We start from the raw sequence: 14,274 nt of genomic DNA on the forward strand, positions 1-14,274 counted from the left end.
TAAGGAAAGTTTCAACATAATAGAGGTCAGAAGAAATGAAGCATGAAGCTCTTCAGGTGTTCAGGGAAGAGAGAAAAAACTTCTGCCGAGGGAATCGGGAAAAGTTCATGCGGACGTGGCATTTGGTTAAGCCTCCGTGGACACAGGAGGTGTGGCATGCTGAGAGGGAAGGTGACGAAGCTGAAGCGGGAGACGACCAAAGGTCCAGAGGTAGAGATGCGACCGCGTGTGGGATGCACAGGAGATGCGCCTGGTTTGGTGAGGAAGGACGAAGGGAGAGAGTTAGGGGAGGCAGGGAGGCGTGGCCAGATCTGGAGGGAAATGAGGCCTTTGAACGGTCGGCCAAAAAAATAAAAATAAAATAAATCTACAGATGGTTTTAAGAAGGAATAAGAATATGACTGGTGTTGTGTTTTTAGAGAGATTAATTCAGGAGCAGTGTTAAGGGAGAACTAAAATACCAATCCCCTTTAACCCCACCAACCTCTCAAATGTGTCTATTAGAAGTTATCCAAGAATTATGTATTAGTTGCCTATGACTTAAAATTGGGTGGCTTAAAACAACACACATTTATTCTCTTACAGTCGTGGAGATCAAGGGTCCAAAATGAGTTTCTCTGGGCTGAAATCAAAGTGCCCGCAGAGCAGCCACACTCTCTCCACAGCCCCTGAGGGGAAACCCGTGTCCTTGCTTTTTCCAGCGTCTAGTGCTGCTCGCCTCACCTTCTCTGGCGTGTGACTCCTTCCATCATCCAAGCCGGTCCTGCAGCATCTTCGCTTCCTGGGTCATGTCACCCTCCTCTTTGGTCTCAGTCTCCCTGAGACATTATGCCTCCCTCTTACAAGGATGCTTGTAATTGGATAGTCCAGGATCCTGGTCTCCTAAAATTCTTAACTTAATCTCATCTGCAATGTTCTTTTTTTTTTTTTTTGCCATAAAAGATAACACTCAGAGGTCCGAGGGATTAAGACCTGGAATCTTTGGAGGCCATCATTCGGCCTAGAACAACACCCCTTTAGAACGACAATTCTGAGTCCTTTGGCCTGTCTCTCATCCTTGTCCTTGAGTGACTGAGCGGTGACAAAAATATTATCATTCAATTAGAACAATGGCCGGGAGCTGGAGGTGTGGTTTGGGAAACACACAGACCCTTCCATCTACCCTTGTGGGGTTATAGGAAGTGAGAGAGAAAAAAAAATGAGTCTACTGAAGGCAACAAGAAACCATTTGACCAAGAGATTGTGCGACGCCCTCCACGGTTCTAGTGTGGGAATGGAAGGCTTGCTAGCGGGGATAGTGGGTGATTTAGCTACGGAACACATGTTCATGGGGATGGTGGAAGAGACCAGGACGCAGGTAGTTTCACTGGTGGAGACACTGCCATTATTTAGGACGTAGCTGGATGAAGACGTGGAGTTTGAGAGGAAAAAGCAGTGGGAACGGGCCAGCATGACAGCACGAATCGGTTATAACAAGGAGCAAGGGCAGGGCTCCTGGGGGCAGCTGAGGCACATGGAAAGGACGAGAGTCACAGGCAGACGGAAGTCCTGGAAACTCGGACACTGTGAGGAATGGATTTGCAAAGAAAAGTTCAGCCCCTGTCATGACGACCGGAAATTCTGAAGGTAAAGTAGCTAATTTATGAAATTCTACACTATTTTTGGCTCACCTCTTTCCATATTTCCTCTATTCCACCTCTCTGCAAAATTTGGAATTTTCAGCTTCTTTTTATGTTGATTCATACAATATGAAACGATAAGTGCACAATGCCTAAAAAATTATGACTTAAATGGGCAAACTAATTTGTATTAAGAAAATAATTATTAGTAAAAAAATATTGCTGAAGAACATCAAGCCTTTTGGGATTGAATTACAATGATTTTCCATAAGGCAGTCTTTTCATTTGGGCCAGGATCAAGGCTGGAAATAAAATGGGAGCTTTCTATAAATATACTATTAAGCATTTAAAGACATCGTTTTAAGCTGATAAGTCTAAGACGTTACCATACTGATAAGTCTTAGAAATGGAGATGGAAATTATCTATGCTAGAAACCCAATTGTCTTCTGATGAAGATGTTTGCATACTAGATGTTTCAGTCAAGGATTCAGGAATAAGACAGATGACCTCATAAGCTAGGGTGTTTGAGGAGACCCTTTTAGTGAAGGGATCGTTTGTGGTGGTGTAGACCGGGTTAAGGGAGCCAACAGAGGCTGCTGGAGCATGTTCCAGGACCAGCAGCTGGAAAACATTACCACCTACTGGCCTGCGGGATAAGGGAGGGAGGCTTTCCTGGAACCAGGGACAGCCAAGACCTTGGGAGACAGAATAATCATCATCCTTGCCAATCACATGTATTTCGGTAAGACTGGGAGTCTTCAAGAACTGAGATCTAAGCAACTTCACTGCTTCTCCCACCAGTCATGGCATACGATATCCTTTCCTGAGCTGTAAGAGTTGGCCACGACCCGGAACGAAGACAGTCTTCTTTGGAGATCCGCTCTGAAAAACTGCGCGCACCCTCAGTTACATCCGAATGCCGGAAGTACGGTGTCTTTCGCAGCCTTACCTTTACCACGGTTCTGACTCGGTTTGGCGCAGATGGGATATTATTAGATCAGCCTGAGCCCAGACAGTTCCATCCTATGTGATCAACCCGTGTGAAATGCAGAGCCTCACCTTGGCCCCCAGCATCAGTTTTAACTTCAGAGAATGTAACCTATTTCTTATTCATACAGCCTGAGGTAGTGAGGTTGGTACAGTGGGCCCCTAACGTTGTTGAACCCAAAGGTTGGGAGGGACCCCGTCATCCCTCAGGGCAGTGAACAATTCCTGCAGGACTCCCCAAAAGGTGATAGGAAAGTTTTCAACAGGAAACACTTTTGCTGAAGGATTCCACATTCAAAATGGAAAATGTCAAGAATGAATCATCATCATCATCATCATCATCATCATCATCTTTTGCTGGAACAAGCAATTCATCACATGTGGACTTTACAGCTGAACAATTGTTCTCCAGCTTTTCTGTTCCTCTGTCAGGCCCCAAATAGGCAATTACAGAAGCAAATGAAATCCTCTGTAGGTTCCAGAGGTTTTAGGGAGCCGCCCTCACCTACATACTGGGCGGCAGGTCCTCAGGGGAACGTGCAATGCGAGCCACATCCGAATGAAAGTAGACACCGGCAGCTTTAGTTCTGGCTTTGGGACATGTGGTGTGGTCAATTATCAGCATGAAGTCTGTAATTAAGGACACAGCGTCTCAAAATGATGCCTAAATGTGCATGTACTTAGAAGCATATTACCTTCTGGAATAGAACCAGCTATGGTCAAGCGCGGGTCTGAGGCAACGCTGAAGCTTTCGGCGACTGGCAGGAGCAGCCCCTGAATTACGAACGCCTTCCTCGCCCACCCCATCAGCCTCCGAGCTGCCTGCTGTGCTTTCTTACCCACAAGCTTCATACCTTGTATTATGTGATCCCATCATCTTGGCCACAGGCAAATGGGCTCAGAGACTGGGGTCTGAGTAAATAACTGTGAGGCGGCTCCGCCTGAAAACCCCACAGAAGCGCTCTGCACCAAAAAGTGCCAACCCAAGGCCCTTACATGTTCTCTCTGGAGAAGTCTCAATGGAAGCAGAAGCCAGGTGGCAGAAGCATCCAGGAGCAGGCACGAGCCACCATCTAGGGCGCAGAAGAACAGTGCAGAAGGAAGTGGGAGGTGGCAGAGAAGCTATAGCTTGGCATAAAGCACAGCAGTATAAACTGAGGCCCCGGAATGGTGGCGTAATTAGAAAAGAGAGCAGAGAGGAATGGATGCTTGAATCTGGTACAGTTTCCATAGCAGCCTGAACAGCCATAAATGACATCTCATTTCCTTCGCGCCTAGCTGTGAAACTGCAAGTACCGATGTACCTATGTATCTCTATAATATCATTGAGGCAACATTGGCATGTCTCTGTGGCCTGCAGCTAGAAAAAACAAAACAAAACAAAACAAAACTGAACACAGGTTGTGCATTGAAACCACATTTGTGCACCTGAAAGTTTTTCTCATCAGTAACGTTCTTTTGTCATGCGCAGGTCAACGACAGATGAGTATGAGGTCTTGAAGGAACTGCTTCTAACAAACAGCAAAGCGGCGACAAATTTTCAGCTCTGCCAAACCAACCGAGTACTTCCTGTGTGCCAGAAACTGTGCTGGGACACAATGGATTCCAAGTTGGGAAAATCATTGCAAATAATTTAGAAGAAACATGAACTGCTACAGATTTTAATTTCTGTGAAGTATGACTCTGTAATACGAACACAAACTCAGCTACATGGGGGCCCTTGAGGGCACGAAATGTATCTCAGAGTCTTCGTGCCCAGGTGCAACCTGGCGTACATACTAGACTGAGTGATTCTGGTCACCACATCTGAAGTCCGGGTTGTCAAGGCACCTGGTCTGGCATTTAGGTAGATGTGGCTGGGGAATGGCGTTGCCTTAGATTTATCGTTGCGTGATTTCCCACCTGTCAATCAGTGAAAGAACAAAGAATAATCTCGTCGATTGTAATTGCTAACAAAACCTAATTATGAGGAGTAAGCATGGGATAACTTCTACCAATTTCTTGGTAGAAACAGTGTTGTGGTCGGCAGCGGAAGCCGTTTTCATTTCTGAGAAGGCTGGCTGGGCAGGGGCTGCAGCTCAGGGGCAGAGCGCTTGACTGCAGAAGGCTGGCTGGTTGACCAGCGTTTACATCACGGTGTGAGTGCTGAATTCCTCATCTGCACAAGGTTTTGCCCTCAGTTCTCCAGGCTCACACAGGTGGATGTGTAGAAAGGAGGATGCCAACTTATTGATTTACATTACCAATGTAACCACCAGGTGGCGCGCCCTTCACATCTGCTTGAGCAAGGTCTCCCAAGAGAGGGGCGTGGAAAGCCATATTCTAGGGAGTTCTTTGTTTGAACAGATAAAAGGAAGAGGAGTAAAGTGTGTACTTTTATGCTTGGCGGCACCGGATTCTGCCGTCTTGCTGCACCTGTCTCTAACATGGGCAGGTTCTGCCAGCCACGCGGTCCCTCCCCCTCGCCTGACAGGATGCCCTTTCTCCTAACCAGGACCTGGATGACTAGCAGCGCCTGGTTCTAGCCTTTCACAGCCCTTTCTGATGTTATAAAGTGAAACTTTGTCGGCCACCATTCCCTTTGGCAATCTAACCAAGCCCATTAATCCATTCTCAGAAAAATATATTTAAATGCTAAAAATAACACTTAGGATGGCAAATGAAACTGATTCTAATGAAATGTGCTTCAATCCACTTAAGTTTAAATACCCTGTGTCCTGACTCATTCATACGGCCTTCCTCCAAATCAGGTCTAATGAAATTGATTCGGTTGCCCTTACTAAACTAAATTCCAATTTCTGCCCGGCCTCCTTATTATTTCTAGATTGCCCCGGTTAGAGTTTGGCAAGTTTGCAACTCTTCTATCTTCTGCCACACAATCACAAATCATTTTCCGTTATGCCAACACATGGCTCACACCAACATGAGGCTGACAGAATTCATCATTTCTTCCATCTCCAAGTCCTTGACAAGTTCCTCGTTTTCACTCCCAAGAACTGATGTACAGCAGACAGCTAGTAAGAAGCAGGGCAGCGCAGTGACAGAATCCTGTTAATTGTAACTTAACTAATATTTACTGGGGACCTACCTACTAGGTATCAAATACTACACGGAGATCTATTCCCTGCCGTCCACAAAATCTGGAGTCCAAAGAGATGTTTTGCAATCCATCTCATCTCCCAAGTGACTCTCAGCAAATCATCCAGCCCTCTGGGCTTCAATTTCCACATATAAAATATGTAAATAACCGTGGTAACTCTGGAGATTGTCGTGAATGAAATCAGTGAAAGAATGTACGTGAAAGTGCGGTGTGTTAGCAAATCAGGCATTGGAAAATACGAACCGCAAGGTGCTTTGTGGGCCCTTTATTACACACGAATTCAAGTCTTGTTCACTAACGTGAGGTGCACTGTGTCCTCTCCCCAACTGCCCTCAAGTTCAGAAGCAGCGGGATCTCATTTACTCTCAGTATATTCTACAGTTCTTTCTATTACAGTTGTTAAAATAGAACTCATACTTTAAATAACAACATCTTATAATATTCCTGTCCCTCCTAGGATAGTCTAGTCCAAACAACAACTGTGGGAGGTTAGGCTCCAGGATTGTAAAGACCTGGCGTCGACTTCTCAGACACTGAGCTCCCCATCCGTAGGCTGTTCAGGCAGGAGCTTGAGAAGTGTCTATAACATTTCCTGTGAGTGTTTGGTCTGTGCGACCTGAATTCCAGGAAGCCAACAACTCCTACTCTTCTTGTTTTATAGATTTTCTCATCGGGACTTCTGGAACCATCTGCCCTCGCTCCACAGAGGGCTTTCCTTCTTCACCATTCTTCCAGAATGCTTTTCAACTCAATCTCCTGCATCATGAGTGGGTGACAAGCTGCACTCATACAGAAGAGGACAACCAAGGTGGCCCAGAAGCTCTTCTTCCTATAAAATTGCCAAACATACACCAACATGTAGGAATTCGTCATCGAAATCTAAACTCTGCTAAAATGGAGAGGCCTTCCGGCTCTTTTTCCCGTGCTCACCATTTCAGACTTCTTTTCTTTTTTGGTGGTGGTGGTGGCAGGGACACAAGAGAAAATTGGTTTTTCTTTCTCTCTAAAACAGAGAAAACCTGTTATTACCCCTCATAGACATATGACAACCTTAATACAGCCCTCACCATTGTCTTCCAGTGGGAAAAATTCTCTCCTATTTGAAAGTAATTCACAGGAAATAAATCCTGCTAGCTACAACATCAGACTTTCAGAAATTACATTTTCTCAAAAAGTTGTTAAAATCAGAAAACATTTTTTGCTGAAACTTTGAATACACCAGCATAGTTTTTATGTTGTGGAGCAAAGATACCTGCTTCCTCAGGTAGCGTTCCAGCCTTGGTTATCACTGGGCTCCTACCCTTTGGGTCTACAAGCGTGTGCCTCTACGGCAGGTGTGGGTGGTGTTGGTATTGGCGCTGGTCATACAAGATGAATCAAACTTACTGTCTTAGAACAGTTTTCAAACCTGGCATGATCACACCTTATGAAGTAATCTGACACTATCCACGGTACCGTTACTGACCAAATGAACGTAGTGGATGATTTACTTTCTTCTTTATAAATTAGGTCACATTTAAAGTCATCCCTACAGAGCATGTGATCATTCTGATCAGCTTTCTCGAGTGGACTGGAAATGGGTGGAGTTACCCCAACACCTGGATTTTGCACAAGGCATACGTAAACATCACCTTCCATGAGTGTCAGAGAGGAAGAGGGGTTGAGAACAGCTGCTCCAGGACAAGCAATGATGTGTCAGCCTTGTTAATTACAAGAAGGCAGTTAAGACATGGCTCTTGGCCTTAAGGAACTTAGACTATAACTAGCTGGACCTAACAGATAACCATGTGCATAATATATAATTAAGAGCTAAAATATGGAGTCTGGACGATAGAAGTGGAACAAAGCAGAATGCAATAAGAAATAACTTCATAGCAATCTTGGGGCATTTTGTACAGGTGAGGAGCCTTCAAGGTTGGGGAGGTTTTGACAGGTGAGAGTCACAGAGACAAGCATCTTGGAGCAGGGTAGCCTTCCTCCAAAGAGAGACTGACTGAGGCCGCTTCTGGTGCCTTGAAGTCCTCTCACGTCTCCCACTAATTCACTCAGATCTACAGCTCTCATCAGATCAGATCTCAAGCCCATCCTCTTCTCTTCATCCCCACGGCCTCCACCCTAACTCACGACCTCATCGCGGCTCACCTCTACTCCTGCCTCAGCCGCCAAATGGCTCTTCCAGCCTCCACTATTGCCTGCCTCCAATGACCCTCCCAGTATCAAACTGGCCATGTAACTAACGCGTCTGCTTAAAATCATTTAATGACTCGCCTCTTGCCTCCAGGAAGTCCACGTTCAGCCACAGTACACAAGACCTTTCATTGTGTGGTTGTCGCTTATCTTCATCCTCATCTCTTGCCCTTTCTCATCAGCCATCTTTCTCCCCAGCTACTGAATTACTTGCTTTCTTAGTCAGGTCAGCCTACCATAACAAAATTCCAGAAACTGATTGTACAAAACAATAAACATTGATTTTCTCACAGTTCTGGAAAGTGGAAGTTCAAGATCAAGGCGCCAGCAGGATTGGCGCCTGGTAAGGGCTCTCTCCTTGGGTTACAGATGGCCACCTTCTCACTATGTCCTCACGTGGTCTTTCCTCAGCGGGTATGGGAAAAGAGAAAGCGTTAGCAAGCTCCCTGGTATCTCTTCTTATAAGGACACTGATTCTATCAGATCAGGGCCCCACCTTCATGACCTTATCTAACCCTAAGTGCCTTCAGAAGGTCCCATCTTCAAATATTGTCACATTGGGGTTAGGGCTTCAAAATATGAAATTGGTGGGAGGTGGGGGGATACAAACTTTCATAACACTCACTATTCTTTGAAAACACCATATTTCCCATATAACTCCACACCTTTGTATGAACTGTTCCCTCTACCTGGCACGCCCTTCTCTGAACCACTACCCAACACCCCAACCTACCACTCCTCACCAACCTCTCGTCCTTGTTTGGCTGATTCCTTTATACAGCTTGAGATTCAGTTCAAACTAGGCTACGTATCCTCCTATAGACTCCCATAGGGTCTTTATGTGTCTTCATCGGAGCTATTCTATGGATGACTGATGCAGGACTGTTGATTCCCTTTGGAGCAGAAACAGTGTCTTATTCTTATCCATCATTCTATCCCTGATGCTTAGGATAGTGCCTGGCATATATTTATTGCATGCATGCATGCATGAATAAATGAATGAATGAATGAAAACGAATGAGGAGAAAGGCAAGGCCATGTCATGGGAAAAAATGAGGTGGAAAATTTATGCTCGATTAAGTAGAACAAAGCCTTTATTTGTTCTTTGGCATAAAAATATGATTCGAGCAGTTTTAGAAGGATCATTGAGAAGTTCTATTCAAGAAGGATAGTGTATAGGTAAGGAGACCAGCTAGGACAGCATCATAATAATCCCATATTAATATAATGATATTGGAAATAGTAGTAGTAACAATCATATCATTTACTCAGCACTCATTATATGCTAGGCATGGTTCAGAGTATTTTAAATGTATTAGCTTATTCTCACAACAACCCATCTTAGGGACTTAAAATACTTCTTTAATCCCATTTTACATACAAGGAGGCTGAGATACAGAGAGGTTAAGTAACTCCCAGTCGCAGAGCTGGGAGGTGGCAGAGGTAAATTGTAAGAGACATTTCAAAGGAGCAAGAAATACTTGATAGGGAAAACCCAGTTATTATAAGATAATGGGGTGGGGGAACCAAAAATGACTTCAGGTTCCCAATCTAGGAAAAAAGAAAACTGAGGCAGTGGGGACAGGAAGATGCTGTGGTCATTTGAGATGAGGAGCTGACCTTGATGTAGGGACTGGACAGCCCCACAGAGACGACCTGTAGGCGGTTATAAATACATGCAGCAATCCCGCATAGACTTACTAAAAGCCAGCTATGGCACGCTTATCGAGGCATGAGGACGTACAAACATGTATTTTGTATGACATTTTTTAAAGTACTGATTTAATTATATTCTGTAGGCAAAGGAGAGTCAATGAAGGTTTTTAAATAGCTGGCTGATGTGGATTTAGTTCAGTTGGGCAACCAAGTGAAGGGTAGAATTGAGGAGGGCTTGCTGAAGGAAGGGACACAGAGTTGAGGGGCTTCTTACGCTTAAAAATGATGGAAATGGTAAATTTAATATTATGTATATTTTACTGCAATAAAAAGAGTTGAAAGGTCCAGGTAAGAGATGAAAAGCTAAGAAGCGGGAAAGGATTGAGAGAGACTTAAGGGAGATGTCTTGAGCCATCCATCCTCCTACGTATTCTAGCTAGACACGTAGGAGTGACTTTTCACTTAACATCTCTTCACCTGGTTCTGCACGCCAGGCACTGTGCTAGGACGCAAAGATGGATAACAATCCCTGACCTCAAATGCCACAGTGCCCTCGATTGTCTAGCATTATGATACTCGTGATACAACATGTCAGGGCAGTGTTAGAGACAAGTAAAGGGCATTACGGAAGCACGGTGGAGGGCAACCAAGGAGTCAGAGGGACAGTCAGGGAAGGGTTCTGAGTCGGGTCTCATGCAGTGGAGAATACCTTGCCAGGCAAATGGGAATTGGAGGGAAGAAGGTCGTTTCCAGTTGAGGCATCTGCTAGGAAGCAGAGAGGGGCAAAGGAAAAGGCTGGGAAGTTCCAGCACCCACAGGACTCTTGTTCCTCTGGCATACCTGCTGCTCCGGGACCAGGCCTGTTCTCTTTCGCCCACATGGGTGGTGATGGAGCCCAGAACCCCTCATCCACCCAGCGGGGGAGAGCAGCCCCATCAGATAAGGCAGACACCCTTGTACCTTTGGGAGCATTAAGAGACAGACTTCATGACGGCCCATCCCTCTCCAGACTCTGGGGGCGGGCAGTGGAGAGGACTCTTCAGAAGATTAGAAGATTGGGGGCATCATGTGGACCTTGGCAATGGTGCAGTTATCACCAAGAGAAGATCGAGTAGGAGTGGGTCGATGGAGATTCCCAGGGCTCAGTCTAGAGTGTTATTAACTAATACCCATGGGGCACATCTTAGAGACTCCCAGGACACATCCAGGAGTCATTTGAGGGGAACTAGATTTGAGGAGATGTCTCCAATGGTGGCTAAAGTCAGAAAAATGTACCGTCCAGTGGATAAGAGCAGGCCCCTAACACAGGTGCACTCGCTGTAAAATTCAGACTGCCAGTTAACTGTCTGCACTGGGCAGTTGCGTTAACCTCTCTGAGCCTCTGCTTCTGTGAATAGGGGTAACGATGGTGCCTGCTTCACAGCACTGCCATGAGGAAGACCGTGGGAACGCCCTTGACCTTCGCACAGCTCCTCACACATGCTAAGGCACCCCGTGTTAGACACCGTTTTACCTTCCCTGGCCGTAAAGCCAGAAGTAGAGGCGCCATGTTCACATTTGTGATGTAAACCGGTATTTTTTACGAGTTAAGTTTTCTAGATGTTTCCCTTCCATAGAGTGAAGGACACCCGTGCAATTAGTTTTTTTTTTTTTAATCTGGAATATAAAAAGTGGACTATCTCTTTATGAGACAAAAGAGAGGGAAAGTACAGGTTATTGAGAAATCGCCCTCGGTTTACTGGTAAGACAAAATAAAATGTGCCAAATCAATTCCGGAGTGAACTAAGGAATAGGAATTTTTCTCTTTCTCTCCTTATTTTCGTAGTTTCTTGTTTAATAAAAGTCAAGCAGTCGGTTAATGAGATTTAATCAATAGAGACGGCATCCTTAGAGACAACCGCAGGGAAGGGCTGGCGAAGGAGCCCACGGCAGCTATTTCTGGAGCTGTGAAAAGGGGACATCAACACATTTCAGCGAGTTTTTCTGCTGAGGAACTGTGCCAGGTACACATTCTATATTTTCACATATTAAGGAACTGAATATCTTAAAATATGGGAACTAATTCAATTCCAGTGCTACATACTAATAATCCTCGATCACTCTTTATCATACAAAGGATCCAAATGTTAAGTGAAATGAAGCTTTCTAGCTTTTTTTTTTATATACAAAGAAAAATAAAGCCAAAGAAGGGAGATTGTTCTCTGCCTTGAGAAAAAAATATGAACACTAATGAAAAAAAAATGTATATTTATAGGGAAAAACATAAAATTTGTCTATGTGAAATTAAATCTGTCATCATATCGGAAAACAACACTTCTCATTTCATATCGAAACAGATGCCTTAAAAAAACTGAGAGAATGAAATTTTCTGGCAATGTTCACAACTTCTACCTTGTCAATGGCGAAGAATGATTTTCAGCTGCACAGACAGGACGAGCATCATCACGAGAGAACCAGGGACACAGAGGAGAGTCAAAAAGAACTTGGTCAAGGTGAGTGCTGTCAGACATTCAGACCAAGAAAAACTGTATTTGAGGGTCAAAAAGAAGTGTGCAGGTGCAATCAAGGACCCAACAAGATTACTAGTGAGAAATCACAGCGCTAAAGAATCTTAAGACCTAAGAGAGAAAAAAAAAATCTCTCTCTTTCAATAGGTAAACACAAGAAGCTACCAAAGAATAAACTTCATACCTCTGTCTAGCGCAATCCTAAAATGGCTTATGCCTGGCCAATACTTAGGAAACAATGAGGTCATCAGACGCTCCATAGAAGCCAAACTCGTTCACTAAAGACTTACTCAACTAACCAGCAGAGGAGTTGGCACAGATACTATGCCAGGATTTTAGCGACGCTGTCTTAAAACTTCTCAAAATTTTCATGAACCAAGGGCATATTTGCATGCTCAATGTAAGTGAATTCATGAATGGTTGAGTAATACTAAATATAGGTAAGAATCCACTTAGAAAGATGGTTCAGGGGTTTGTATCTGGTATAGCTCTTTCCCATAATGTTGTCAATGAATGACCTAAATGAACACCAAGAAGACACATAAATCTCCACTGCACGATTAATTCATTAATTACAGAACAAGTGCTTTAATAGATGTTTGCCTTTTTTCCCATACTAGTGTGAGATTGCATCCAAAATTGATAAAATGGAAATAGAAAATTTTAGATACTAGTTCAAAAGGCAAATATATGAGGCTTTGTTTGCTTTATCTTCAGAATGATCCTATGAGGTGGGTATTATATTATATATAATGTTATCGATGATAAAACTGAGATTTGCCAAATTATTAACTTTCCCAAGTCTTATTACAACTTCGTGCTTCCATTGTGTCTTTAAGAACCACTCCAGTGGCCGGATTGAGACGAGACCACAGGGCAGCATGACAAGTGAGGAGGTGCCTGAAATAATCCAGGCGAGCGATGACGGGGACTCAGAGCAGGCGGTGTCAGCGAAAGTGGTCAGAAGTGGCTGGATTCTGGCGATACTTTCCAGAACAGAGCCAACAGGGTTTCTTGACACATTCGATGTGCTCAGAGAAACAGTCATTAGGAATGATTCTTTTTAATCCAAGCGACTTGAAGAATGGAGTTGCCATCCATTGAAATGGACATGTCTGTAGAAGGAGTAAGTTTGGAGGGGCAGTTAGACTGAACCCATATGTCCTGTTTTGGACCTGTCATCTTATGACCTTTAGACATCCAAGTAGAGATATCGGATAAGGAGTTGAATTTAGAAATCAGAAATTTAGGAGAAAATTTGGAGCTAAAAATATAAATATGGGAATACAGGCATTGTCAGCACGTCATGGTATTTTCAGCCGTGAGATTGGATGAGATCGTCCAACGTGTTAAATGTAACACACGAGAAGATCAAGGACTGACTTCTGGAGCACACCCGCGTTAGGGGCACAGGAAGAAGCAGAGAAGCTGTAAACGGGAACAAGGCGGAAGTGACATCGGACGTGTAGCATCCTGGAAGACAAGTGAAAACGTATATATATATTAAGGACGATGCGTTATCATCTGTGACGTGCAAGATGAGCACCGAGAACTGGCTAGACCAACCCACGTGATCTGGGATAGTCTGATAACTCTGAGCGGTAACAGCCAAGAGTGAATTGCTATCGACGAGTCACTTAGAACAATGATTTCCAAGCTTCGCTGCATGTTGGGAGAACCTGAGAATCTTTACTCAAGAGCTGCTCTGGTAAGAGTAATTACGTCAGTTTATCCTCATTTGATGCACCAAAAATTTTGGTCCTCATACCAAAATTAAGTAGGTCTTTAGTTCTGCTCAGCGACTGCTGAGGAGAGGCAGAGAAAATGTCTCCGAGTGAGACTTACACTTCCAAACGGTAGGCAAAGCCCAAACGCACAGACTGAAAAGAGCTGGGGGAGAGTCACCCTCGGCCTCAGTGATAATTGGTAGTGATGCCTTCCAAGCCGTTCTGAAAACGTTCCTGCCATCACTTCAGGCTTCTCGAAGAATTAAGATCACAGATAGGTTTTATTTCTTCTGTAGCTGATGTAACTCTATCCAGACTATTTTTTCTCCCGCCTAGAAATCTCACAGCTGTGAGTTTAATGCCAAGTTGCACGTTTCAAATAAAGTTCAATAAAGGAAAGCCTAACTCAGATAACAGGAGGCTCTGAGAGAGTCTTTATGCACCAGCTGTTAACTTTGGTGTTGAAGTTCTGGTTGGACATTTGATGCTT

At 44.2% G+C, this 14,274-nt stretch overlaps 1 protein-coding gene across 1 annotated transcript in view; it reads left to right on the plus strand.

Moving 5' to 3' along the window:
* The first annotated feature begins 12,021 nt into the window (after positions 1-12,021).
* CPA6 (carboxypeptidase A6) overlaps positions 12,022-14,274 on the plus strand; it is a 224,284-nt gene continuing 222,031 nt past the window's right edge. The window contains exon 1 of the mRNA XM_016152944.2: positions 12,022-12,042. The gene's annotated coding sequence lies outside the window, so the exon portion shown is untranslated. The remainder of the gene's footprint in view (positions 12,043-14,274) is intronic.

This window comes from Rousettus aegyptiacus, unplaced genomic scaffold (genome assembly GCF_014176215.1).
Source record: "Rousettus aegyptiacus isolate mRouAeg1 unplaced genomic scaffold, mRouAeg1.p scaffold_m13_p_15, whole genome shotgun sequence".
NCBI classification, from domain to species: domain Eukaryota; kingdom Metazoa; phylum Chordata; class Mammalia; order Chiroptera; family Pteropodidae; genus Rousettus; species Rousettus aegyptiacus.